Source organism: Mesoplodon mirus (genome assembly GCF_964341445.2).
Source record: "Mesoplodon mirus genome assembly, chromosome: 1".
Taxonomy (NCBI): domain Eukaryota; kingdom Metazoa; phylum Chordata; class Mammalia; order Artiodactyla; family Ziphiidae; genus Mesoplodon; species Mesoplodon mirus.
Genome location: NC_138976.1, coordinates 124,493,965 through 124,521,087, shown reverse-complemented (window position 1 = coordinate 124,521,087; position 27,123 = coordinate 124,493,965).

Here is a 27,123-nt window from a genome sequence, read left to right as displayed (position 1 = left end):
ATGTCTGCCCTTGGCATTCTCGGAACGCCCTGGCCTCAGAATGCAGCCTCTGTAGTCCATGGTTACCTGCAGAGAGGGGGCGGGGCTGAGGGAGGTTGGAACACTGCCCTCACTGAGGGAGTGGGTGTGGCCATCTCTGCTGTGACTGAACAAAGGGCAGGGGAGCAGGGGGCCCAGGGCAGGGCCCTCAGAGCCCGGCAGGCCCAGTGGAGTGTCACAAGTTTTTAGGCCCATGCCAAAGGGCGCCTTCTTTGTCTGCACAGCTGCCCAAACTCTCACCTTTCCACTCAGGCCGCCCTCTTACTTGAAGTGTGTGTGGAACGTGTCCACGCAGTATACCGCGCTGCACAGCTAAGCATAGGTCTGGGCATCGTAGCTTCCTGCCAGGTGACCGAAGTTCGCAGGCAGATGGGTCCCTGGGACACACGCGGAGAGGCTCCTGCCCGGGTCACAGGCCGCCCACTGCCCCTGCCCCAGATCGGGGGCCGCAAAGCAGCCCTGTCTGAGTCCCCTGCCTCTAGAGGGAGTATTGGACCAACACTTGTAGAAAACGGGGTCCTTGCGGGCCACTCATTGGAGGGACACAAAAAAATCTTTGCCGACTTTCTGCTGAAACTTACGAGCGTTCACACCTAAGCCTCTTACAAGGTCAGCTGTTTAGCTAAACATGAGCTCATGATCTAAATTTACACAATATTGAAGAAAGCAGCTACAAGGGGAGACAATCAGCCAAAACCATCAATACCAGAATTAGATTCCCAAGGCCATCCATCAGATGTAGGAATAATCGGGTGAAAGGCAGAAAATATACATAAAACTGGAAGTGAAACAAGGCACAAGGATGTTTTCAAAGACTGGTAGGATCTCTAAAACATTTTTCAAGGACATGTCATTGATAAAGCTAAATACTCCAAGGTTTTGTAATACAACAGATTAATCATTGAGAAGAGTGAAATTATGCTGTTTTGAAAACTATGGCAGGTCAGATTTTCTGCCTAATTATATAAGAAGATTTCTCTAAAAAATACACATTATTTCAAAGACTTATTGGCTGTGAAATAAGTTAAGGGTATTTCAAATGGCTTGTCTGCAAAGAAAGGTGAGATGTAGGGAATCACAGAAAGTCGAGGGGAAAATAGGTCAATATATACATTGCTGTATGGTGAACTAAGCCTTAGGCCAGCAACAATGGAGAGGACCTGACCCTTAGACTCGTACAAGTAAGCTGGAATCTTCAAAAGTTCAAATCTTTATAAGTAAAAAGATTTATTAAAATGAATAACCAAGTGTTCTAATTGACATCAGAAGATGAAAACAATAAACCCTGAGAACATAGAAAAAAGATAAATAAAGATATGAGCAGAACTTAATACAACAGAAAACGTATAAAATTCAGGTGATTTAGTAAGTCCAAAGAATCTTCTTTGAAAAGAATTAAAAGACACACTTTGATTAAGGAAAACCAAAACATAAGTAAAGAATATACAGAAAGAGTCAGGACAATGTTAGAGCAGAGAATATATGAAATGCCAGTAAATTTGAACATTTTTGTAAAGTGGACCATTTCCTAGCTCCTAAAGTTTACCAACACTGACCCAAGAGGAAATCATTTAAGGTCATCATGTCTGCCCTTGGCATTCTCAGAACGCCCTGGCCTCAGAATGCAGCCTCTGTAGTCCATGGTAACCTGCAGAGAGGGGGCGGGGCTGAGGGAGGTGGGAACACTGCCCTCACTGAGGGAGTGGGTGTGGCCATCTCTGCTGTGACTGAACAAAGGGCAGGGGAGCAGGGGGCCCAGGGCAGGGCCCTCAGAGCCCGGCAGGCCCAGTGGAGTGTCACAAGTTTTTAGGCCCAGGCCAAAGGGCGCCTTCTTTGTCTGCACAGCTGCCCAAACTCTCACCTTTCCACTCAGGCCGCCCTCTTACTTGAAGTGTGTGTAAAACATGTCCGCGCAGTACACCGCTCTGAACAGCTAAGCATAGTTCTGGGCATCGTAGCTTCCTGCCAGGTGACCGAATTTCGCAGGCACATGGGTCACTGGGACACACGCGGAGAGGCTCCTGCCCGGGTCACAGGCCGCCCACTGCCCCTGCCCCAGATCGGGGGCCGCAAATCAGCCCTGTCTGAGTCCCCTACCTCTAGAGGGAGTATTGGACCAACACTTGTAGAAAACGGGGTCCTTGCGGGCCACTCATTGGAGGGACACAAATAAATCTTTGCCGACTCTCTGCTGAAACTTATGAGCGTTCACACCTAAGCCTCTTACAAGGTCAGCTGTTTAGCTAAACATGAGCTCATGATCTAAATTTACACAATAATGAAGAAAGAAGCTACAAGGGGAGACAATCAGCCAAAACCATCAATACCAGAATTAGATTCCCAAGGCCATCCATCAGATGTAGGAATAATCGGGTGCAAGGCAGAAAATATACATAAAACTGGAACTGAAACAAGGCACAAGGATGTTTTCAAAGACTGGTAGGATCTCTAAAACATTTTTCAAGGACATGTCATTGATAAAGCTAAATACTCCAAGGTTGTGTAATACAACAGATTAATCATTGAGAAGAGTGAAATTATGCTGTTTTGAAAACTATGGCAGGTCAGATTTTCTGCCTAATTATATAAGAAGATTTCTCTAAAAAATACACATTATTTCAAAGACTTATTGGCTGTGAAATAAGTTAAGGGTATTTCAAATGGCTTGTCTGCAAAGAAAGGTGAGATGTAGGGAATCACAGAAAGTCGAGGGGAAAATAGGTCAATATATACATTGCTGTATGGTGAAATAAGCCTTAGGCCAGCAACAATGGAGAGGACCTGACCCTTAGACACGAACAAGTAAGCTGGAATCTTCAAAAGTTCAAATCTTTATAAGTAAAAAGATTTATTAAAATGAATAACCAAGTGTTTTAATTGACATCAGAAGATGAAAACAATAAACCCTGAGAACATAGAGAAAAGATAAATAAAGATATGAGCAGAACTTAATACAACAGAAAACGTATAAAATTCAGGTGATTTAGTAAGTCCAAAGAATCTTCTTTGAAAAGATTTAAAAGACACACTTTGATTAAGGAAAACCAAAACATAAGTAAAGAATATACAGAAAGAGTCAGGACAATGTTAGAGCAGAGAATATATGAAATGCCAGTAAATTTGAACATTTCTATAAGTGGTCCATTTCCTAGCTCCTAAAGTTTACCAACACTGACCCAAGAGGAAATCATTTAAGGTCATCATGTCTGCCCTTGGCATTCTCGGAACGCCCTGACCTCAGAATGCAGCCTCTGTAGTCCATGGTAACCTGCAGAGAGGGGGCGGGGCTGAGGGAGGTTGGAACACTGCCCTCACTGAGGGAGTGGGTTTGGCCATCTCTGCTGTGTCTGAACAAAGGGCAGGGGAGCAGGGGGCCCAGGGCAGGGCCCTCAGAGCCCGGCAGGCCCAGTGGAGTGTCACAAGCTTTTAGGCCCAGGCCAAAGGGCGCCTTCTTTGTCTGCACAGCTGCCCAAACTCTCACCTTTCCACTCAGGCCCCCCTCTTACTTGAAGTGTGTGTGGAACGTGTCCGCGCAGTATACCGCGCTGCACACCTAAGCATAGGTCTGGGCATCGTAGCTTCCTGCCAGGTGACCGAAGTTCGCAGGCAGATGGGTCCCTGGGACACACGCGGAGAGGCTCCTGCCCGGGTCACAGGCCGCCCACTGCCCCGGCCCCAGATCGGGGGCCGCAAAGCAGCCCTGTCTCAGTCCCCTGCCTCTAGAGGGAGTATTCGACCAACACTTGTAGAAAACGGGGTCCTTGCGGGCCACTCATTGGAGGGACACAAATAAATCTTTGCCGACTTTCTGCTGAAACTTACGAGCGTTCACACCTAAGCCTCTTACAAGGTCAGCTGTTTAGCTAAACATGAGCTCATGATCTAAATTTACACAATATTGAAGAAAGCAGCTACAAGGGGAGACAATCAGCCAAAACCATCAATACCAGAATTAGATTCCCAAGGCCATCCATCAGATGTAGGAATAATCGAGTGCAAGGCAGAAAATATACATAAAACTGGAACTGAAACAAGGCACAAGGATGTTTTCAAAGACTGGTAGGATCTCTCAAACATTTTTCAAGGACATGTCATTGATAAAGCTAAATACTCCAAGGTTGTGTAATACAACAGATTAATCATTGAGAAGAGTGAAATTATGCTGTTTTGAAAACTATGGCAGGTCAGATTTTCTGCCTAATTATATAAGAAGATTTCTCTAAAAAATACACATTATTTCAAAGACTTATTGGCTGTGAAATAAGTTAAGGGTATTTCAAATGGCTTGTCTGCAAAGAAAGGTGAGATGTAGGGAATCACAGAAAGTCGAGGGGAAAATAGGTCAATATATACATTGCTGTACGGTGAACTAAGCCTTAGGCCAGCAACAATGGAGAGGACCTGACCCTTAGACACGAACAAGTAAGCTGGAATCTTCAAAAGTTCAAATCTTTATTAGTAAAAAGATTTATTAAAATGAATAACCAAGTGTTCTAATTGACATCAGAAGATGAAAACAATAAACCCTGAGAACATAGAAAAAAGATAAATAAAGATATGAGCAGAACTTAATACAACAGAAAACGTATAAAATTCAGGTGATTTAGTAAGTCCAAAGAATCTTCTTTGAAAAGAATTAAAAGACACACTTTGATTAAGGAAAACCAAAACATAAGTAAAGAATATACAGAAAGAGTCAGGACAATGTTAGAGCAGAGAATATATGAAATGCCAGTAAATTTGAACATTTCTGTAAAGTGGACCATTTCCTAGCTCCTAAAGTTTACCAACACTGACCCAAGAGGAAATCATTTAAGGTCATCATGTCTGCCCTTGGCATTCTCGGAACGCCCTGGCCTCAGAATGCAGCCTCTGTAGTCCATGGTAACCTGCGGAGAGGGGGCGGGGCTGAGGGAGGTTGGAACACTGCCCTCACTGAGGGAGTGGGTGTGGCCATCTCTGCTGTGACTGAACAAAGGGCAGGGGAGCAGGGGGCCCAGGGCAGGGCCCTCAGAGCCCGGCTGGCCCAGTGGAGTGTCACAAGCTTTTAGGCCCAGGCCAAAGGGCGCCTTCTTTGTCTGCACAGCTGCCCAAACTCTCACCTTTCCACTCAGGCCGCCCTCTTACTTGAAGTGTGTGTGGAACGTGTCCGCGCTGTATACCACGCTGCACAGCTAAGCATAGGTCTGGGCATCGTAGCTTCCTGCCAGGTGACTGAAGTTCGCAGGCAGATTGGTCCCAGGGACACACGTGGAGAGGCTCCTGCCTGGGTCACAGGCCGCCCACTGCCCCTGCCCCAGATAGGGGGCCGCAAAGCAGCCCTGTCTGAGTCCCCTGCCTCTAGAGGGAGTATTGGACCAACACTTGTAGAAAACGGGGTCCTTGCGGGCCACTCATTGGAGGGACACAAATAAATCTTTGCCGACTTTCTGCTGAAACTTACGAGCGTTCACACCTAAGCCTCTTACAAGGTCAGCTGTTTAGCTAAACATGAGCTCATGATCTAAATTTACACAATATTGAAGAAAGCAGCTACAAGGGGAGACAATCAGCCAAAACCATCAATACCAGAATTAGATTCCCAAGGCCATCCATCAGATGTAGGAATAATCGGGTGCAAGGCAGAAAATATACATAAAACTGGAACTGAAACAAGGCACAAGGATGTTTTCAAAGACTGGTAGGATCTCTAAAACATTTTTCAAGGACATGTCATTGATAAAGCTAAATACTCCAAGGTTGTGTAATACAACAGATTAATCATTGAGAAGAGTGAAATTATGCTGTTTTGAAAACTATGGCAGGTCAGATTTTCTGCCTAATTATATAAGAAGATTTCTCTAAAAAATACACATTATTTCAAAGACTTATTGGCTGTGAAATAAGTTAAGGGTATTTCAAATGGCTTGTCTGCAAAGAAAGGTGAGATGTAGGGAATCACAGAAAGTCGAGGGGAAAATAGGTCAATATATACATTGCTGTATGGTGAACTAAGCCTTAGGCCAGCAACAATGGAGAGGACCTGACCCTTAGACACGGACAAGTAAGCTGGAATCTTCAAAAGTTCAAATCTTTATAAGTAAAAAGATTTATTAAAATGAATAACCAAGTGTTTTAATTGACATCAGAAGATGAAAACAATAAACCCTGAGAACATAGAGAAAAGATAAATAAAGATATGAGCAGAACTTAATACAACAGAAAACGTATAAAATTCAGGTGATTTAGTAAGTCCAAAGAATCTTCTTTGAAAAGAATTAAAAGTCACACTTTGATTAAGGAAAACCAAAACATAAGTAAAGAATATACAGAAAGAGTCAGGACAATGTTAGAGCAGAGAATATATGAAATGCCAGTAAATTTGAACATTTCTGTAAAGTGGACCATTTCCTAGCTCCTAAAGTTTACCAACACTGACACAAGAGGAAATCATTTAAGGTCATCATGTCTGCCCTTGGCATTCTCGGAACGCCCTGGCCTCAGAATGCAGTCTCTGTAGTCCATGGTAACGTGCAGAGAGGGGGCGGTGCTGAGGGAGGTTGGAACACTGCCCTCACTGAGGGAGTGGGTGTGGCCATCTCTGCAGTGACTGAACAAAGGGCAGGGGAGCAGGGGGCCCAGGGCAGGGCCCTCAGAGCCCGGCAGGCCCAGTGGAGTGTCACAAGTTTATAGGCCCAGGACAAAGGGCGCCTTCTTTGTCTGCACAGCTGCCCAAACTCTCACCTTTCCACTCAGGCCGCCCTCTTACTTGAAGTGTGTGTGGAACGTGTCCGTGCAGTATACCGCGCTGCACAACTAAGCATAGTTCTGGTCATCATAGCTTCCTGCCAGGTGACCGAAAATCGCAGGCAGATGGGTCACTGGGACACACGCGGAGAGGCTCCTGCCCGGGTCACAGGCCGCCCACTGCCCCTGCCCCAGATCGGGGGCCGCAAAGCAGCCCTGTCTGAGTCCCCTGCCTCTAGAGGGAGTATTGGACCAACACTTGTAGAAAACGGGGTCCTTGCGGGCCACTCATTGGAGGGACACAAATAAATCTTTGCCGACTCTCTGCTGAAACTTACGAGCGTTCACACCTAAGCCTCTTACAAGGTCAGCTGTTTAGCTAAACATGAGCTCATGATCTAAATTTACACAATATTGAAGAAAGCAGCTACAAGGGGAGACAATCAGCCAAAACCATCAATACCAGAATTAGATGCCCAAGGCCATCCATCAGATGTAGGAATAATCGGGTGCAAGGCAGAAAATATACATAATACTGGAACTGAAACAAGGCACAAGGATGTTTTCCAAGACTGGTAGGATCTCTAAAACATTTTTCAAGGACATGTCATTGATAAAGCTAAATACCCCAAGGTTGTGTAATACAACAGATTAATCATTGAGAAGAGTGAAATTATGCTGTTTTGAAAACTATGGCAGGTCAGATTTTCTGCCTAATTATATAAGAAGATTTCTCTAAAAAATACACATTATTTCAAAGACTTATTGGCTGTGAAATAAGTTAAGGGTATTTCAAATGGCTTGTCTGCAAAGAAAGGTGAGATGTAGGGAATCACAGAAAGTCGAGGGGAAAATACGTCAATATATACATTGCTGTATGGTGAACTAAGCCTTAGGTCAGCAACAATGGAGAGGACCTGACCCTTAGACACGTACAAGTAAGCTGGAATCTTCAAAAGTTCAAAACTTTATAAGTAAAAAGATTTATTAAAATGAATAACCAAGTGTTTTAATTGACATCAGAAGATGAAAACAATAAACCCTGAGAACATAGAGAAAAGATAAATAAAGATATGAGCAGAACTTAATACAAGAGAAAACGTATAAAATTCAGGTGATTTAGTAAGTCCAAAGAATCTTCTTTGAAAAGAATTAAAAGACACCCTTTGATTAAGGAAAACCAAAACATAAGTAAAGAATATACTGAAAGAGTCAGGACAATGTTTGAGCAGAGAATATATGAAATGCCAGTAAATTTGAACATTTCTGTAAAGTGGACCATTTCCTAGCTCCTAAAGTTTACCAACACTGACACAAGAGGAAATCATTTAAGGTCATCATGTCTGCCATTGGCATTCTCGGAACGCCCTGGCCTCAGAATGCAGCCTCTGTAGTCCATGGTAAACTGCAGAGAGGGGGCGGGGCTGAGGGAGGTTGGAACACTGCCCTCACTGAGGGAGTGGGTGTGGCCATCTCTGCTGTGACTGAACAAAGGGCACGGGAGCAGGGGGCCCATGGCAGGGCCCTCAGAGCCCGGCAGGCCCAGTGGAGTGTCACAAGCTTTTAGGCGCAGGCCAAAGGGCGCCTTCTTTGTCTGCACAGCTGCCCAAACTCTCACGTTTCCACTCAGGCCGCCCTCTTACTTGAAGTGTGTGTGGAACGTGTCCGCGCAGTATACCGCGCTGCACAGCTAAGCATAGGTCTGGGCATCGTAGCTTCCTGCCAGGTGACCGAAGTTAGCAAGCAGATGGGTCCCTGGGACACACGCGGAGAGGCTCCTGCCCGGGTCACAGGCCGCCCACTGCCCCTGCCCCAGATAGGGGGCCGCAAAGCAGCCCTGTCTGAGTCCCCTGCCTCTAGAGGGAGTATTGGACCAACACTTGTAGAAAACGGGGTCCTTGCGGGCCACTCATTGGAGGGACACAAATAAATCTTTGCCGACTTTCTGCTGAAACTTACGAGCGTTCACACCTAAGCCTCTTACAAGGTCAGCTGTTTAGCTAAACATGAGCTCATGATCTAAATTTACACAATATTGAAGAAAGCAGCTACAAGGGGAGACAATCAGCCAAAACCATCAATACCAGAATTAGATTCCCAAGGCCATCCATCAGATGTAGGAATAATCGGGTGCAAGGCAGAAAATATACATAAAACTGGAACTGAAACAAGGCACAAGGATGTTTTCAAAGACTGGTAGGATCTCTAAAACATTTTTCAAGGACATGTCATTGATAAAGCTAAATACTCCAAGGTTGTGTAATACAACAGATTAATCATTGAGAAGAGTGAAATTATGCTGTTTTGAAAACTATGGCAGGTCAGATTTTCTGCCTAATTTTATAAGAAGATTTCTCTAAAAAATACACATTATTTCAAAGACTTCTTGGCTGTGAAATAAGTTAAGGGTATTTCAAATGGCTTGTCTGCAAAGAAAGGTGAGATGTAGGGAATCACAGAAAGTCGAGGGGAAAATAGGTCAATATATACATTGCTGTATGGTGAACTAAGCCTTAGGCCAGCAACAATGGAGAGGACCTGACCCTTAGACACGTACAAGTAAGCTGGAATCTTCAAAAGTTCAAATCTTTATAAGTAAAAAGATTTATTAAAATGAATAACCAAGTGTTTTAATTGACATCAGAAGATGAAAACAATAAAACCTTAGAACATAGAGAAAAGATAAATAAAGATATGAGCAGAACTTAATACAACAGAAAACGTATAAAATTCAGGTGATTTAGTAAGTCCAAAGAATCTTCTTTGAAAAGAATTAAAAGACACACTTTGATTAAGGAAAACCAAAACATAAGTAAAGAATATACAGAAAGAGTCAGGACAATGTTAAAGCAGAGAATATATGAAATGCCAGTAAATTTGAACATTTCTGTAAAGTGGACCATTTCCTAGCTCCTAAAGTTTACCAACACTGACACAAGAGGAAATCATTTAAGGTCATCATGTCTGCCCTTGGCATTCTCGGAACGCCCTGGCCTCAGAATGCAGCCTCTGTAGTCCATGGTAACCTGCGGAGAGGGGGCGGGGCTGAGGGAGGTTGGAACACTGCCCTCACTGAGGGAGTGGGTGTGGCCATCTCTGCTGTGACTGAACAAAGGGCAGGGGAGCATGGGGCCCAGGGCAGGGCCCTCAGAGCCCGGCAGGCCCAGTGGAGTGTCACAAGTTTTTAGGCCCAGGCCAAAGGGCGCCTTCTTTGTCTGCACAGCTGCCCAAACTCTCACCTTTCCACTCAGGCCGCCCTCTTACTTGAAGTGTGTTTCGAACGTGTACGCGGAATACACCTCGCTGCACAGCTAAGCATAGTTCTGGGCATCGTAGCTTCCTGCCATGTGACCGAAGTTCGCAGGCAGATTGGTCCCTAGGACACAGGCGGAGAGGCTCCTGCCCGGGTCACAGGCCGCCCACTCCCCCTGCCCCAGATCGGGGGCCACAAAGCAGCCCTATCTGAGTCCCCTGCCTCTAGAGGGAGTATTGGACCAACACTTGTAGAAAACGGGGTCCTTGCGGGCCACTCATTGGAGGGACACAAATAAATCTTTGCCGACTCTCTGCTGAAACTTACGAGCGTTCACACCTAAGCCTCTTACAAGGTCAGCTGTTTAGCTAAACATGAGCTCATGATCTAAATTTACACAATATTGAAGAAAGCAGCTACAAGGGGAGACAATCAGCCCAAACCATCAATACCTGAATTAGATTCCCAAGGCCATCCATCAGATGAAGGAATAATCGGGTGCAAGGCAGAAAATATACATAAAACTGGAACTGGAACAAGGCACAAGGATGTTTTCAAAGACTGGTAGGATCTCTAAAACATTTTTCAAGGACATGTCATTGATAAAGCTAAATACTCCAAGGTTGTGTAATACAACAGATTAATCATTGAGAAGAGTGAAATTATGCTGTTTTGAAAACTATGGCAGGTCAGATTTTCTGCCTAATTATATAAGAAGATTTCTCTTAAAAATACACATTATTTCAAAGACTTATTGGCTGTGAAATAAGTTAAGGGTATTTCAAATGGCTTGTCTGCAAAGAAAGGTGAGATGTAGGGAATCACAGAAAGTCGAGGGGAAAATAGGTCAATATATACATTGCTGTATGGTGAACTAAGCCTTAGGCCAGCAACAATGGAGAGGACCTGACCCTTAGACACGGACAAGTAAGCTGGAATCTTCAAAAGTTCAAATCTTTATAAGTAAAAAGATTTATTAAAATGAATAACCAAGTGTTTTAATTGACATCAGAAGATGAAAACAATAAACCCTGAGAACATAGAAAAAAGATAAATAAAGATATGAGCACAACTTAATACAACAGAAAACGTATAAAATTCAGGTGATTTAGTAAGTCCAAAGAATCTTCTTTGAAAAGAATTAAAAGTCACACTTTGATTAAGGAAAACCAAAACATAAGTAAAGAATATACAGAAAGAGTCAGGACAATGTTAGAGCAGAGAATATATGAAATGCCAGTAAATTTGAACATTTCTGTAAAGTGGACCATTTCCTAGCTCCTAAAGTTTACCAACACTGACCCAAGAGGAAATCATTTAAGGTCATCATGTCTGCCCTTGGCATTCTCGGAACGCCCTGGCCTCAGAATGCAGCCTCTGTAGTCCATGGTAACCTGCGGAGAGGGGGCGGGGCTGAGGGAGGTTGGAACACTGCCCTCACTGAGGGAGTGGGTGTGGCCATCTCTGCTGTGACTGAACAAAGGGCAGGGGAGCAGGGGGCCCAGGGCAGGGCCCTCAGAATCCGACAGGACCAGTGGAGTGTCACAAGCTTTTAGGCCCAGGCCAAAGGGCGCCTTCTTTGTCTGCACAGCTGCCCAAACTCTCACCTTTCCACTCAGGCCGCCCTCTTACTTAAAGTGTGTGTGGAACGTGTCCGTGCAGTACACCGCGCTGCACAGCTAAGCATAGGTCTGGGCATCGTAGCTTCCTGCCAGGTGACCGAAGTTCGCAGGCAGATGGGTCTCTGGGACTCACGCGGAGAGGCTCCTGCCGGGTGACAGGCCGCCCACTGCCCCTGCCCCAGATCTGGGGCCGCAAAGCATCCCTGTCTGATTCCGCTGCCTCTAGAGGGAGTATTGGAGAAACACTTGTAGAAAATGGGGTCCTTGCGGGCCACTCATTCGAGGGACACAAATAAATCTTTGCCGACTTTCTGCTGAAACTTACGAGCGTTCACACCTAAGCCTCTTACAAGGTCAGCTGTTTAGCTAAACATGAGCTCATGATCTAAATTTACACAATAATGAAGAAAGCAGCTACAAGGGGAGACAATCAGCCAAAACCATCAATACCAGAATTAGATTCCCAAGGCCATCCATCAGATGTAGGAATAATCGGGTGCAAGGCAGAAAATATACATAAAACTGGAACTGAAACAAGGCACAAGGATGTTTGCAAAGACTGGTAGGATCTCTAAAACATTTCTCAAGGACATGTCATTGATAAAGCTAAATACTCCAAGGTTGTGTAATACAACAGATTAATCATTGAGAAGAGTGAAATTATGCTGTTTTGAAAACTATGGCAGGTCAGATTTTCTGCCTAATTATATAAGAAGATTTCTCTAAAAAATACACATTATTTCAAAGACTTATTGGCTGTGAAATAAGTTAAGGGTATTTCAAATGGCTTGTCTGCAAAGAAAGGTGAGATGTAGGGAATCACAGAAAGTCGAGGGGAAAATAGGTCAATATATACATTGCTGTATGGTGAACTAAGCCTTAGGCCAGCAACAATGGAGAGGACCTGACCCTTAGACACGAACTAGTAAGCTGGAATCGTCAAAAGTTCAAATCTTTATAAGTAAAAAGATTTATTAAAATGAATAACCAAGTGTTTTAATTGACATCAGAAGATGAAAACAATAAACCCTGAGAACATAGAGAAAAGATAAATAAAGATATGAGCAGAACTTAATACAACAGAAAACGTATAAAATTCAGGTGATTTAGTAAGTCCAAAGAATCTTCTTTGAAAAGAATTAAAAGACACACTTTGATTAAGGAAAACCAAAACATAAGTAAAGAATATACAGAAAGAGTCAGGACAATGTTAGAGCAGAGAATATATGAAATGCCAGTAAATTTGAACATTTCTGTAAAGTGGACCATTTCCTACTTCCTAAAGTTTACCAACACTGACACAAGAGGAAATCATTTAAGGTCATCATGTCTGCCCTTGGCATTCTCGGAATGCCCTGGCCTCAGAATGCAGCCTCTGTAGTCCATGGTAACCTGCAGAGAGGGGGCGGGGCTGAGGGAGGTTGGAACACTGCCCTCACTGAGGGAGTGGGTGTGGCCATCTCTGCTGTTACTGAACAAAGGGCAGGGGAGCAGGGGGCCCAGGGCAGGGCCCTCAGAGCCCGGCAGGCCCAGTGGAGTGTCACAAGCTTTTAGGCCCAGGCCAAAGGGCGCCTTCTTTGTCTGCACAGCTGCCCAAACTCTCACCTTTCCACTCAGGCCGCCCTCTTACTTAAAGTGTGCGTGGAACGTGTCCGCGCAGTACACCGCGCTGCACAGCTAAGCATAGGTCTGGGCATCGTAGCTTCCTGCCAGGTGACCGAAGTTCGCAGGCAGATGGGTCTCTGGGACACATGCGGAGAGGCTCCTGCCGGGTGACAGGCCGCCCACTGCCCCTGCCCCAGATCTGGGGCCGCAAAGCAGCCCTGTCTGATTCCGCTGCCTCTAGAGGGAGTATTGGAGAAACACTTGTAGAAAATGGGCTCCTTGCGGGCCACTCATTGGAGGGACACAAATAAATCTTTGCCAACTTTCTGCTGAAACTTACGAGCGTTCACACCTAAGCCTCTTACAAGGTCAGCTGTTTAGCTAAACATGAGCTCATGATCTAAATTTACAAAATAATGAAGAAAGCAGCTACAATGGGAGACAATCAGCCAAAACCATCAATACCAGAATTAGATTCCCAAGGCCATCCATCAGATGTAGGAATAATCGGGTGCAAGGCAGAAAATATACATAAAACTGGAACTGAAACAAGGCACAAGGATGTTTGCAAAGACTGGTAGGATCTCTAAAACATTTCTCAAGGACATGTCATTGATAAAGCTAAATACTCCAAGGTTGTGTAATACAACAGATTAATCATTGAGAAGAGTGAAATTATGCTGTTTTGAAAACTATGGCAGGTCAGATTTTCTGCCTAATTATATAAGAAGATTTCTCTAAAAAATACACATTATTTCAAAGACTTATTGGCTGTGAAATAAGTTAAGGGTATTTCAAATGGCTTGTCTGCAAAGAAAGGTGAGATGTAGGGAATCACAGAAAGTCGAGGGGAAAATAGGTCAATATATACATTGCTGTATGGTGAACTAAGCCTTAGGCCAGCAACAATGGAGAGGACCTGACCCTTAGACACGAACAAGTAAGCTGGAAGCGTCAAAAGTTCAAATCTTTATAAGTAAAAAGATTTATTAAAATGAATAACCAAGTGTTTTAATTGACATCAGAAGATGAAAACAATAAACCCTGAGAACATAGAGAAAAGATAAATAAAGATATGAGCAGAACTTAATACAACAGAAAACGTATAAAATTCAGGTGATTTAGTAAGTCAAAAGAATCTTCTTTGAAAAGAATTAAAAGACACACTTTGATTAAGGAAAACCAAAACATAAGTAAAGAATATACAGAAAGAGTCAGGACAATGTTAGAGCAGAGAATATATGAAATGCCAGTAAATTTGAACATTTCTGTAAAGTGGACCATTTCCTAGCTCCTAAAGTTTACCAACATTGACCCAAGAGGAAATCATTTAAGGTCATCATGTCTGCCCTTGGCATTCTCGGAACGCCCTGGCCTCAGAATGCAGCCTCTGTAGTCCATGGTAACCTGCAGAGAGGGGGCGGGGCTGAGGGAGGTTGGAACACTGCCCTCACTGAGGGAGTGGGTGTGGCCATCTCTGCTGTGACTGAACAAAGGGCAGGGGAGCATGGGGCCCAGGGCAGGGCCCTCAGAGCCCGGCAGGCCCAGTGGACTGTCACAAGTTTTTAGGCCCAGGCCAAAGGGCGCTTTCTTTGTCTGCACAGATGGCCAAACTCTCACCTTTCCACTCAGGCCGCCCTCTTACTTGAAGTGTGTTTGGAACGTGTACGCGGAATACACCGCACTGCACAGATAAGCATAGTTCTGGGCATCGTAGCTTCCTGCCATGTGACCGAAGTTCGCAGGCAGATGGGTCCCTGGGACACAGGCGGAGAGGCTCCTGCCTGGGTCACAGGCCGCCCACTCCCCCTGCCCCAGATCGGGGGCCACAAAGCAGCCCTATCTGAGTCCCCTGCCTCTAGAGGGAGTATTGGACCAACACTTGTAGAAAACGGGGTCCTTGCGGGCCACTCATTGGAGGGACACAAATAAATCTTTGCCGACTCTCTGCTGAAACTTACGAGCGTTCACACCTAAGCCTCTTACAAGGTCAGCTGTTTAGCTAAACATGAGCTCATGATCTAAATTTACACAATATTGAAGAAAGCAGCTACAAGGGGAGACAATCAGCCCAAACCATCAATACCTGAATTAGATTCCCAAGGCCATCCATCAGATGAAGGAATAATCAGGTGCAAGGCAGAAAATATACATAAAACTGGAACTGGAACAAGGCACAAGGATGTTTTCAAAGACTTGTAGGATCTCTAAAACATTTTTCAAGGACATGTCATTGATAAAGCTAAATACTCCAAGGTTGTGTAATACAACAGATTAATCATTGAGAAGAGTGAAATTATGCTATTTTGAAAACTATGGCAGGTCAGATTTTCTGCCTAATTATATAAGAAGATTTCTCTTAAAAATACACATTATTTCAAAGACTTATTGGCTGTGAAATAAGTTAAGGGTATTTCAAATGGCTTGTCTGCAAAGAAAGGTGAGATGTAGGGAATCACAGAAAGTCGAGGGGAAAATAGGTCAATATATACATTGCTGTATGGTGAACTAAGCCTTAGGCCAGCAACAATGGAGAGGACCTGACCCTTAGACACGGACAAGTAAGCTGGAATCTTCAAAAGTTCAAATCTTTATAAGTAAAAAGATTTATTAAAATGAATAACCAAGTGTTTTAATTGACATCAGAAGATGAAAACAATAAACCCTGAGAACATAGAAAAAAGATAAATAAAGATATGAGCACAACTTAATACAACAGAAAACGTATAAAATTCAGATGATTTAGTAAGTCCAAAGAATCTTCTTTGAAAAGATTTAAAAGACACACTTTGATTAAGGAAAACCAAAACATAAGTAAAGAATATACAGAAAGAGTCAGGACAATGTTAGAGCAGAGAATATATGAAATGCCAGTAAATTTGAACATTTCTGTAAAGTGGACCATTTCCTAGCTCCTAAAGTTTACCAACACTGACACAAGAGGAAATCATTTAAGGTCATCATGTCTGCCCTTGGCATTCTCGGAACGCCCTGGCCACAGAATGCAGCCTCTGTAGTCCATGGTAACCTGCGGAGAGGTGGCGGGGCTGAGGGAGGTTGGAACACTGCCCTCACTGAGGGAGTGGGTGTGGCCATCTCTGTTGTGACTGAACAAAGGGCAAGGGAGCAGGGGGCCCAGGGCAGGGCCCTCAGAATCCGACAGGACCAGTGGAGTGTCACAAGCGTTTAGGCCCAGGCCAAAGGGCGCCTTCTTTGTCTGCACAGCTGCCCAAACTCTCACCTTTCCACTCAGGCCGCCCTCTTACTTAAAGTGTGTGTGGAACGTGTCCGCGCAGTACACCGCGCTGCACAGCTAAGCATAGGTCTGGGCATCGTAGCTTCCTGCCAGGTGACCGAAGTTCGCAGGCAGATGGGTCTCTGGGACACACGCGGAGAGGCTCCTGCCGGGTGACAGGCCGCCCACTGCCCCTGCCCCAGATCTGGGGCCGCAAAGCAGCCCTGTCTGATTCCGCTGCCTCTAGAGGGAGTATTGGACCAACACTTGTAGAAAATGGGGTCCTTGCGGGCCACTCATTCGAGGGACACAAATAAATCTTTGCCGACTTTCTGCTGAAACTTACGAGCGTTCACACCTAAGCCTCTTACAAGGTCAGCTGTTTAGCTAAACATGAGCTCATGATCTAAATTTACACAATAATGAAGAAAGCAGCTACAAGGGGAGACAATGAGCCAAAACCATCAATACCAGAATTAGATTCCCTAGGCCATCCATCAGATGTAGGAATAATCGGGTGCAAGGCAGAAAATATACATAAAACTGGAACTGAAACAAGGCACAAGGATGTTTGCAAAGACTGGTAGGATCTCTAAAACATTTCTCAAGGACATGTCATTGATAAAGCTAAATACTCCAAGGTTGTGTAATACAACAGATTAATCATTGAGAAGAGTGAAATTATGCTGTTTTGAAAACTATGGCAGGTCAGATTTTCTGCCTAATTATATAAGAAGATTTCTCTAAAAAATACACATTATTTCAACGACTTATTGGCTGTGAAATAAGTTAAGGGTATTTCAAATGGCTTGTCTGCAAAGAAAGGTGAGATGTAGGGAATCACAGAAAGTCGAGGGGAAAATAGGTCAATATATACATTGCTGTATGGTGAACTAAGCCTTAGGCCAGCAACAATGGAGAGGACCTGACCCTTAGACACCAACAAGTAAGCTGGAATCGTCAAAAGTTCAAATCTTTATAAGTAAAAAGATTTATTAAAATGAATAACCAAGTGTTTTAATTGACATCAGAAGATGAAAACAATAAACCCTGAGAACATAGAGAAAAGATAAATAAAGATATGAGCAGAACTTAATACAACAGAAAACGTATAAAATTCAGGTGATTTAGTAAGTCCAAAGAATCTTCTTTGAAAAGAATTAAAAGACACACTTTGATTAAGGAAAACCAAAACATAAGTAAAGAATATACAGAAAGAGTCAGGACAATGTTAGAGCAGAGAATATATGAAATGCCAGTAAATTTGAACATTTCTGTAAAGTGGACCATTTCCTAGCTCCTAAAGTTTACCAACACTGACACAAGAGGAAATCATTTAAGGTCACCATGTCTGCCCTTGGCATTCTCGGAATGCCCTGGCCTCAGAATACAGCCTCTGTAGTCCATGGTTACCTGCAGAGAGGGGGCGGGGCTGAGGGAGGTTGGAACACTGCCCTCACTGAGGGAGTGGGTGTGGCCATCTCTGCTGTGACTGAACAAAGGGCAGGGGAGCAGGGGGCCCAGGGCAGGGCCCTCAGAGCCCGGCAGGCCCAGTGGAGTGTCACAAGTTTTTAGGCCCAGGCCAAAGGGCGCCTTCTTTGTCTGCACAGCTGCCCAAACTCTCACCTTTCCACTCAGGCCGCCCTCTTACTTGAAGTGTGTGTGGAACGTGTACGCGGAGTACACCGCGCTGCACAGCTAAGCATAGTTCTGGGCATCGTAGCTTCCTGCCATGTGACCGAAGTTCGCAGGCAGATGGGTCCATGGGACACATGCGGAGAGGCTCCTGCCCGGGTCACAGGCCACCCACTCCCCCTGCCCCAGATCGGGGGCCGCAAAGCAGCCCTATCTGAGTCCCCTGCCTCTAGAGGGAGTATTGGACCAACACTTGTAGAAAACGGGGTCCTTGCGGGCCACTCATTGGAGGGACACAAATACATCTTTGCCGACTTTCTGTTGAAACTTACGAGCATTCACACCTAAGCCTCTTACAAGGTCAGCTGTTTAGCTAAACATGAGCTCATGATCTAAATTTACACAATATTGAAGAAAGCAGCTACAAGGGGAGACAATCAGCCAAAACCATCAATACCTGAATTAGATTCCGAAGGCCATCCATCAGATGAAGGAATAATCGGGTGCAAGGCAGAAGATATACATAAAACTGGAACTGAAACAAGGCACAAGGATGTTTTCAAAGACTGGTAGGATCTCTAAAACATTTTTCAAGGACATGTCATTGATAAAGCTAAATACTCCAAGGTTGTGTAATACAACAGATTAATCATTGAGAAGAGTGAAATTATGCTGTATTGAAAACTATGGCAGGTCAGATTTTCTGCCTAATTATATAAGAAGATTTCTCTAAAAAATACACTTTATTTCAAAGACTTATTGGCTGTGAAATAAGTTAAGGGTATTTCAAATGGCTTGTCTGCAAAGAAAGGTGAGATGTAGGGAATCACAGAAAGTCGAGGGGAAAATAGGTCAATATATACATTGCTGTATGGTGAACTAAGCCTTAGGCCAGCAACAATGGAGAGGACCTGACCCTTAGACACGGACATGTAAGCTGGAATCTTCAAAAGTTCAAATCTTTATAAGTAAAAAGATTTATTAAAATGAATAACCAAGTGTTTTAATTGACATCAGAAGATGAAAACAATAAACCCTGAGAACATAGAAAAAAGATAAATAAAGATATGAGCAGAACTTAATACAACAGAAAACGTATAAAATTCAGGTGATTTAGTAAGTCCAAAGAATCTTCTTTGAAAAGATTTAAAAGTCACACTTTGATTAAGGAAAACCAAAACATAAGTAAAGAATATACAGAAAGAGTCAGGACAATGTTAGAGCAGAGAATATATGAAATGCCAGTAAATTTGAACATTTCTGTAAAGTGGACCATTTCCTAGCTCCTAAAGTTTACCAACACTGACACAAGAGGAAATCATTTAAGGTCATCATGTCTGCCCTTGGCGTTCTTGGAACGCCCTGGCCGCAGAATGCAGCCTCTGTAGTCCATGGTAACCTGCGGAGAGGGGGCGGGGCTGAGGGAGGTTGGAACACTGCCCTCACTGAGGGAGTGGGTGTGGCCATCTCTGCTGTGACTGAACAAAGGGCAGGGGAGCAGGGGGCCCAGGTCAGGGCCCTCAGAACCCGGCAGGACCAGTTGAGTGTCACAAGCTTTTAGGCCCAGGCCAAAGTGCGCGTTCTTTGTCTGCACAGCTGCCCAAACTCTCACCTTTCCACTCAGGCCACCCTCTTACTTAAAGTGTGCGTGGAACGTGTCCGCGCAGTACACCGCGCTGCACAGCTAAGCATAGGTCTGGGCATCGTAGCTTCCTGCCAGGTGACCGAAGTTCACAGGCAGATGGGTCTCTGGGACACACGCGGAGAGGCTCCTGCCGGGTGACAGGCCGCCCACTGCCCCTGCCCCAGATCTGGGGCCGCAAAGCAGCCCTGTCTGATTCCGCTGCCTCTAGAGGGAGTATTGGAGAAACACTTGTAGAAAGTGGGGTCATTGCGGGCCACTCATTGGAGGGACACAAATAAATATTTGCCGACTTTCTGCTGAAACTTACGAGCGTTCACACCTAAGAATCTTACAAGGTCAGCTGTTTAGCTAAACATGAGCTCATGATCTAAATTTACACAATAATGAAGAAAGCAGCTACAAGGGGAGACAATCAGCCAAAACCATCAATACCAGAATTAGATTCCCAAGGCCATCCATCAGATGTAGGAATAATCGGGTGCAAGGCAGAAAATATACATAAAACTGGAACTGAAACAAGGCACAAGGATGTTTTCAAAGACTGGTAGGATCTCTAAAACATTTTTCAAGGACATGTCATTGATAAAGCTAAATACTCCAAGGTTGTGTAATACAACAGATTAATCATTGAGAAGAGTGAAATTATGCTGTTTTGAAAACTATGGCAGGTCAGATTTTCTGCCTAATTATATAAGAAGATTTCTCTAAAAAATACACATTATTTCAAAGACTTATTGGCTGTGAAATAAGTTAAGGGTATTTCAAATGGCTTGTCTGCAAAGAAAGGTGAGATGTAGGGAATCACAGAAAGTCGAGGGGAAAATAGTTCAATATATACATTGCTGTATGGTGAACTAAGCCTTAGGCCAGCAACAATGGAGAGGACCTGACCCTTAGACACGAACAAGTAAGCTGGAATCGTCAAAAGTTCAAATCTTTATAAGTAAAAAGATTTATTAAAATGAATAACCAAGTGTTTTAATTGACATCAGAAGATGAAAACAATAAACCCTGAGAACATAGAGAAAAGATAAATAAAGATATGAGCAGAACTTAATACAACAGAAAACGTATAAAATTCAGGTGATTTAGTAAGTCCAAAGAATCTTCTTTGAAAAGAATTAAAAGACACACTTTGATTAAGGAAAACCAAAACATAAGTAAAGAATATACAGAAAGAGTCAGGACAATGTTAGAGCAGAGAATATATGAAATGCCAGTAAATTTGAACATTTCTGTAAAGTGGACCATTTCCTACTTCCTAAAGTTTACCAACACTGACACAAGAGGAAATCATTTAAGGTCATCATGTCTGCCCTTGGCATTCTCGGAATGCCCTGGCCTCAGAATACAGCCTCTGTAGTCCATGGTTACCTGCAGAGAGGGGGCGGGGCTGAGGGAGGTTGGAACACTGCCCTCACTGAGGGAGTGGGTGTGGCCATCTCTGCTGTGACTGAACAAAGGGCAGGGGAGCAGGGGGCCCAGGGCAGGGCCCTCAGAGCCCGGCAGGCCCAGTGGAGTGTCACAAGTTTTTAGGCCCAGGCCAAAGGGCGCCTTCTTTGTCTGCACAGCTGCCCAAACTCTCACCTTTCCACTCAGGCCGCCCTCTTACTTGAAGTGTGTGTGGAACGTGTAAGCGGAGTACACCGCGCTGCACAGCTAAGCATATTTCTGGGCATCGTAGCTTCCTGCCATGTGACCGAAGTTCGCAGGCAGATGGGTCCATGGGACACATGCGGAGAGGCTCCTGCCCGGGTCACAGGCCACCCACTCCCCCTGCCCCAGATCGGGGGCCGCAAAGCAGCCCTATCTGAGTCCCCTGCCTCTAGAGGGAGTATTGGACCAACACTTGTAGAAAACGGGGTCCTTGCGGGCCACTCATTGGAGGGACACAAATACATCTTTGCCGACTTTCTGCTGAAACTTACGAGCATTCACACCTAAGCCTCTTACAAGGTCAGCTGTTTAGCTAAACATGAGCTCATGATCTAAATTTACACAATATTGAAGAAAGCAGCTACAAGGGGAGACAATCAGCCAAAACCATCAATACCTGAATTAGATTCCCAAGGCCATCCATCAGATGAAGGAATAATCGGGTGCAAGGCAGAAGATATACATAAAACTGGAACTGAAACAAGGCACAAGGATGTTTTCAAAGACTGGTAGGATCTCTAAAACATTTTTCAAGGACATGTCATTGATAAAGCTAAATACTCCAAGGTTGTGTAATACAACAGATTAATCATTGAGAAGAGTGAAATTATGCTGTTTTGAAAACTATGGCAGGTCAGATTTTCTGCCTAATTATATAAGAAGATTTCTCTAAAAAATACACATTATTTCAAAGACTTATTGGCCGTGAAATAAGTTAAGGGTATTTCAAATGGCTTGTCTGCAAAGAAAGGTGAGATGTAGGGAATCACAGAAAGTCGAGGGGAAAATAGGTCAATATATACATTGCTGTATGGTGAACTAAGCCTTAGGCCAGCAACAATGGAGAGGACCTGACCCTTAGACACGGACAAGTAAGCTGGAATCTTCAAAAGTTCAAATCTTTATAAGTAAAAAGATTTATTAAAATGAATAACCAAGTGTTTTAATTGACATCAGAAGATGAAAACAATAAACCCTGAGAACATAGAAAAAAGATAAATAAAGATATGAGCACAACTTAATACAACAGAAAACGTATAAAATTCAGGTGATTTAGTAAGTCCAAAGAATCTTCTTTGAAAAGATTTAAAAGACACACTTTGATTAAGGAAAACCAAAACATAAGTAAAGAATATACAGAAAGAGTCAGGACAATGTTAGAGCAGAGAATATATGAAATGCCAGAAAATTTGAACATTTCTGTAAAGTGGACCATTTCCTAGCTCCTAAAGTTTACCAACACTGACACAAGAGGAAATCATTTAAGGTCTTCATGTCTGCCCTTGGCATTCTCGGAACGCCCTGGCCTCAGAATGCAGCCTCTGTAGTCCATGGTAACCTGCAGAGAGGGGGCGGGGCTGAGGGAGGTTGGAACACTGCCCTCACTGAGGGAGTGGGTGTGGCCATCTCTGCTGTGACTGAACAAAGGGCAGGGGAGCAGCAGGCCCAGGGCAGGGCCCTCAGAGCCCGGCTGGCCCACTGGAGTGTCACAAGCTTTTAGGCCCAGGCCAAAGGGCGCCTTCTTTGTCTGCACAGCTACCCAAACTCTCACCTTTCCACTCAGGCCGCCCTCTTACTTGAAGTGTGCGTGGAACGTGTCCGCGCAGTACACCGCGCTGCACAGCTAAGCATAGGTCTGGGCATCGTAGCTTCCTGCCAGGTGACCGAAGTTCGCAGGCAGATGGGTCTCTGGGACACACGTGGAGAGGCTCCTGCCGGGTGACAGGCCGCCCACTGCCCCTGCCCCAGATCTGGGGCCGCAAAGCAGCCCTGTCTGATTCCGCTGCCTCTAGAGGGAGTATTGGAGAAACACTTGTAGAAAATGGGGTCCTTGCGGGCCACTCATTCGAGGGACACAAATAAATCTTTGCCGACTTTCTGCTGAAACTTACGAGCGTTCACACCTAAGCCTCTTACAAGGTCAGCTGTTTAGCTAAACATGAGCTCATGATCTAAATTTACACAATAATGAAGAAAGCAGCTACAAGGGGAGACAATCAGCCAAAACCATCAATACCAGAATTAGATTCCCAAGGCCATCCATCAGATGTAGGAATAATCGGGTGCAAGGCAGAAAATATACATAAAACTGGAACTGAAACAAGGCACAAGGATGTTTGCAAAGACTGGTAGGATCTCTAAAACATTTCTCAAGGACATGTCATTGATAAAGCTAAATACTCCAAGGTTGTGTAATACAACAGATTAATCATTGAGAAGAGTGAAATTATGCTGTTTTGAAAACTATGGCAGGTCAGATTTTCTGCCTAATTATATAAGAAGATTTCTCTAAAAAATACACATTATTTCAAAGACTTATTGGCTGTGAAATAAGTTAAGGGTATTTCAAATTGCTTGTCTGCAAAGAAAGGTGAGATGTAGGGAATCACAGAAAGTCGAGGGGAAAATAGGTCAATATATACATTGCTGTATGGTGAACTAAGCCTTAGGCCAGCAACAATGGAGAGGACCTGACCCTTAGACACGAACAAGTAAGCTGGAATCGTCAAAAGTTCAAATCTTTATAAGTAAAAAGATTTATTAAAATGAATAACCAAGGGCCTCCCTGGTGGCGCAGTGGTTGAGAGTCCGCATGCCGATGCAGGGGATACGGGTTCGTGCCCCGGTCTGGGAGGATCCCATATGCCGCGGAGCGGCTGGGCCCGTGAGCCATGGCCGCTGAGTCTGTGCGTCCGGAGCCTGTGCTCCGCAACGGGAGAGGCCACAACAGTGAGAGGCCCGCGTACAGTAAAAAAAAAAAAAAAAAAAAAAAAAAAAATGAATAACCAAGTGTTTTAATTGACATCAGAAGATGAAAACAATAAACCCTGAGAACATAGAGAAAAGATAAATAAAGATATGAGCAGAACTTAATACAACAGAAAACGTATAAAATTCAGGTGATTTAGTAAGTCCAAAGAATCTTCTTTGAAAAGAATTAAAAGACACACTTTGATTAAGGAAAACCAAAACATAAGTAAAGAATATACAGAAAGAGTCAGGACAATGTTAGAGCAGAGAATATATGAAATGCCAGTAAATTTGAACATTTCTGTAAAGTGGACCATTTCCTAGCTCCTAAAGTTTACCAACACTGACACAAGAGGAAATCATTTAAGGTCATCATGTCTGCCCTTGGCATTCTCGGAACGCCCTGGCCTCAGAATGCAGCCTCTGTAGTCCATGGTAACCTGCGGAGAGGGGGCGGGGCTGAGGGAGGTTGGAACACTGCCCTCACTGAGGGAGTGGGTGTGGCCATCTCTGCTGTGACTGAACAAAGGGCAGGGGAGCAGGGGGCCCAGGGCAGGGCCCTCAGAGCCCGGCAGGCCCAGTGGAGTGTCACAAGTTTTTAGGCCCAGGCCAAAGGGCGCCTTCTTTGTCTGCACAGCTGCCCAAACTCTCACCTTTCCACTCAGGCCGCCCTCTTACTTGAAGTGTGTGTGGAACGTGTACGCGGAGTACACCGCGCTGCACAGCTAAGCATAGTTCTGGGCATCGTAGCTTCCTGCCATGTGACCGAAGTTCGCAGGCAGATGGGTCCCTGGGACACATGTGGAGAGGCTCCTGCCCGGGTCACAGGCCGCCCACTCCCCCTGCCCCAGATCGGGGGCCGCAAAGCAGCCCTATCTGAGTCCCCTGCCTCTAGAGGGAGTATTGGACCAACACTTGTAGAAAACGGGGTCCTTGCGGGCCACTCATTGGAGGGACACAAATACATCTTTGCCGACTTTCTGCTGAAACTTACGAGCGTTCACACCTAAGCCTCTTACAAGGTCAGCTGTTTAGCTAAACATGAGCTCATGATCTAAATTTACACAATATTGAAGAAAGCAGCTACAAGGGGAGACAATCAGCCAAAACCATCAATACCTGAATTAGATTCCCAAGGCCATCCATCAGATGAAGGAATAATCGGGTGCAATGCAGAAAATATACATAAAACTGGAACTGAAACAAGGCACAAGGATGTTTTCAAAGACTGGTAGGATCTCTAAAACAATTTTCAAGGACATGTCATTGATAAAGCTAAATACTCCAAGGTTGTGTAATACAACAGATTAATCATTGAGAAGAGTGAAATTATGCTGTTTTGAAAACTATGGCAGGTCAGATTTTCTGCCTAATTATATAAGAAGATTTCTCTAAAAAATACACATTATTTCAAAGCCTTATTGGCTGTGAAATAAGTTAAGGGTATTTCAAATGGCTTGTCTGCAAAGAAAGGTGAGATGTAGGGAATCACAGAAAGTCGAGGGGAAAATAGGTCAATATATACATTGCTGTATGGTGAACTAAGCCTTAGGCCAGCAACAATGGAGAGGACCTGACCCTTAGACACGTACAAGTAAGCTGGAATCTTCAAAAGTTCATATCTTTATAAGTACAAAGATTTATTAAAATGAATAACCAAGTGTTTTAATTGACATCAGAAGATGAAAACAATACACCCTGAGAACATAGAAAAAAGATAAATAAAGATATGAGCAGAACTTAATACAAGAGAAAACGTATAAAATTCAGGTGATTTAGTAAGTCCAAAGAATCTTCTTTGAAAAGATTGAAAAGACACACTTTGATTAAGGAAAACCAAAACATAAGTAAAGAATATACAGAAAGAGTCAGGACAATGTTAGAGCAGAGAATATATGAAATGCCAGTAAATTTGAACATTTCTGTAAAGTGGACCATTTCCTAGCTCCTAAAGTTTACCAACACTGACCCAAGAGGAAATCATTTAAGGTCATCATGTCTGCCCTTGGCATTCTCGGAACGCCCTGGCCACAGAATGCAGCCTCTGTAGTCCATGGTAACCTGTGGAGAGGGGGCGGGGATGAGGGAGGTTGGAACACTGCCCTCACTGAGGGAGTGGGTGTGGCCATCTCTGCTGTGACTGAACAAAGGGCAGGGGAGCAGGGGGCCCAGGGCAGGGCCCTCAGAGCCCGGCAGGCCCAGTGGAGTGTCACAAGTTTTTAGGCCCAGGCCAAAGGGCGCCTTCTTTGTCTGCACAGCTGCCCAAACTCTCACCTTTCCACTCAGGCCGCCCTCTTACTTGAAGTGTGTGTGGAACGTGTACGCGGAGTACACCGCGCTGCACAGCTAAGCATAGTTCTGGGCATCGTAGCTTCCTGCCATGTGACCGAAGTTCGCAGGCAGATGGGTCCCTGGGACACATGCGGAGAGGCTCCTGCCTGGGTCACAGGCCGCCCACTCCCCCTGCCCCAGATCGGGGGCCGCAAAGCAGCCCTATCTGAGTCCCCTGCCTCTAGAGGGAGTATTGGACCAACACTTGTAGAAAACGGGGTCCTTGCGGGCCACTCATTGGAGGGACACAAATAAATCTTTGCCGACTTTCTGCTGAAACTTACGAGCGTTCACACCTAAGCCTCTTACAAGGTCAGCTGTTTAGCTAAACATGAGCTCATGATCTAAATTTACACAATATTGAAGAAAGCAGCTACAAGTGGAGACAATCAGCCAAAACCATCAATACCTGAATTAGATTCCCAAGGCCATCCATCAGATGAAGGAATAATCGGGTGCAAGGCAGAAAATATACATAAAACTGGAACTGAAACAAGGCACAAGGATGTTTTCAAAGACTGGTAGGATCTCTAAAACAATTTTCAAGGACATGTCATTGATAAAGCTAAATACTCCAAGGTTGTGTAATATAACAGATTAATCATTGAGAAGAGTGAAATTATGC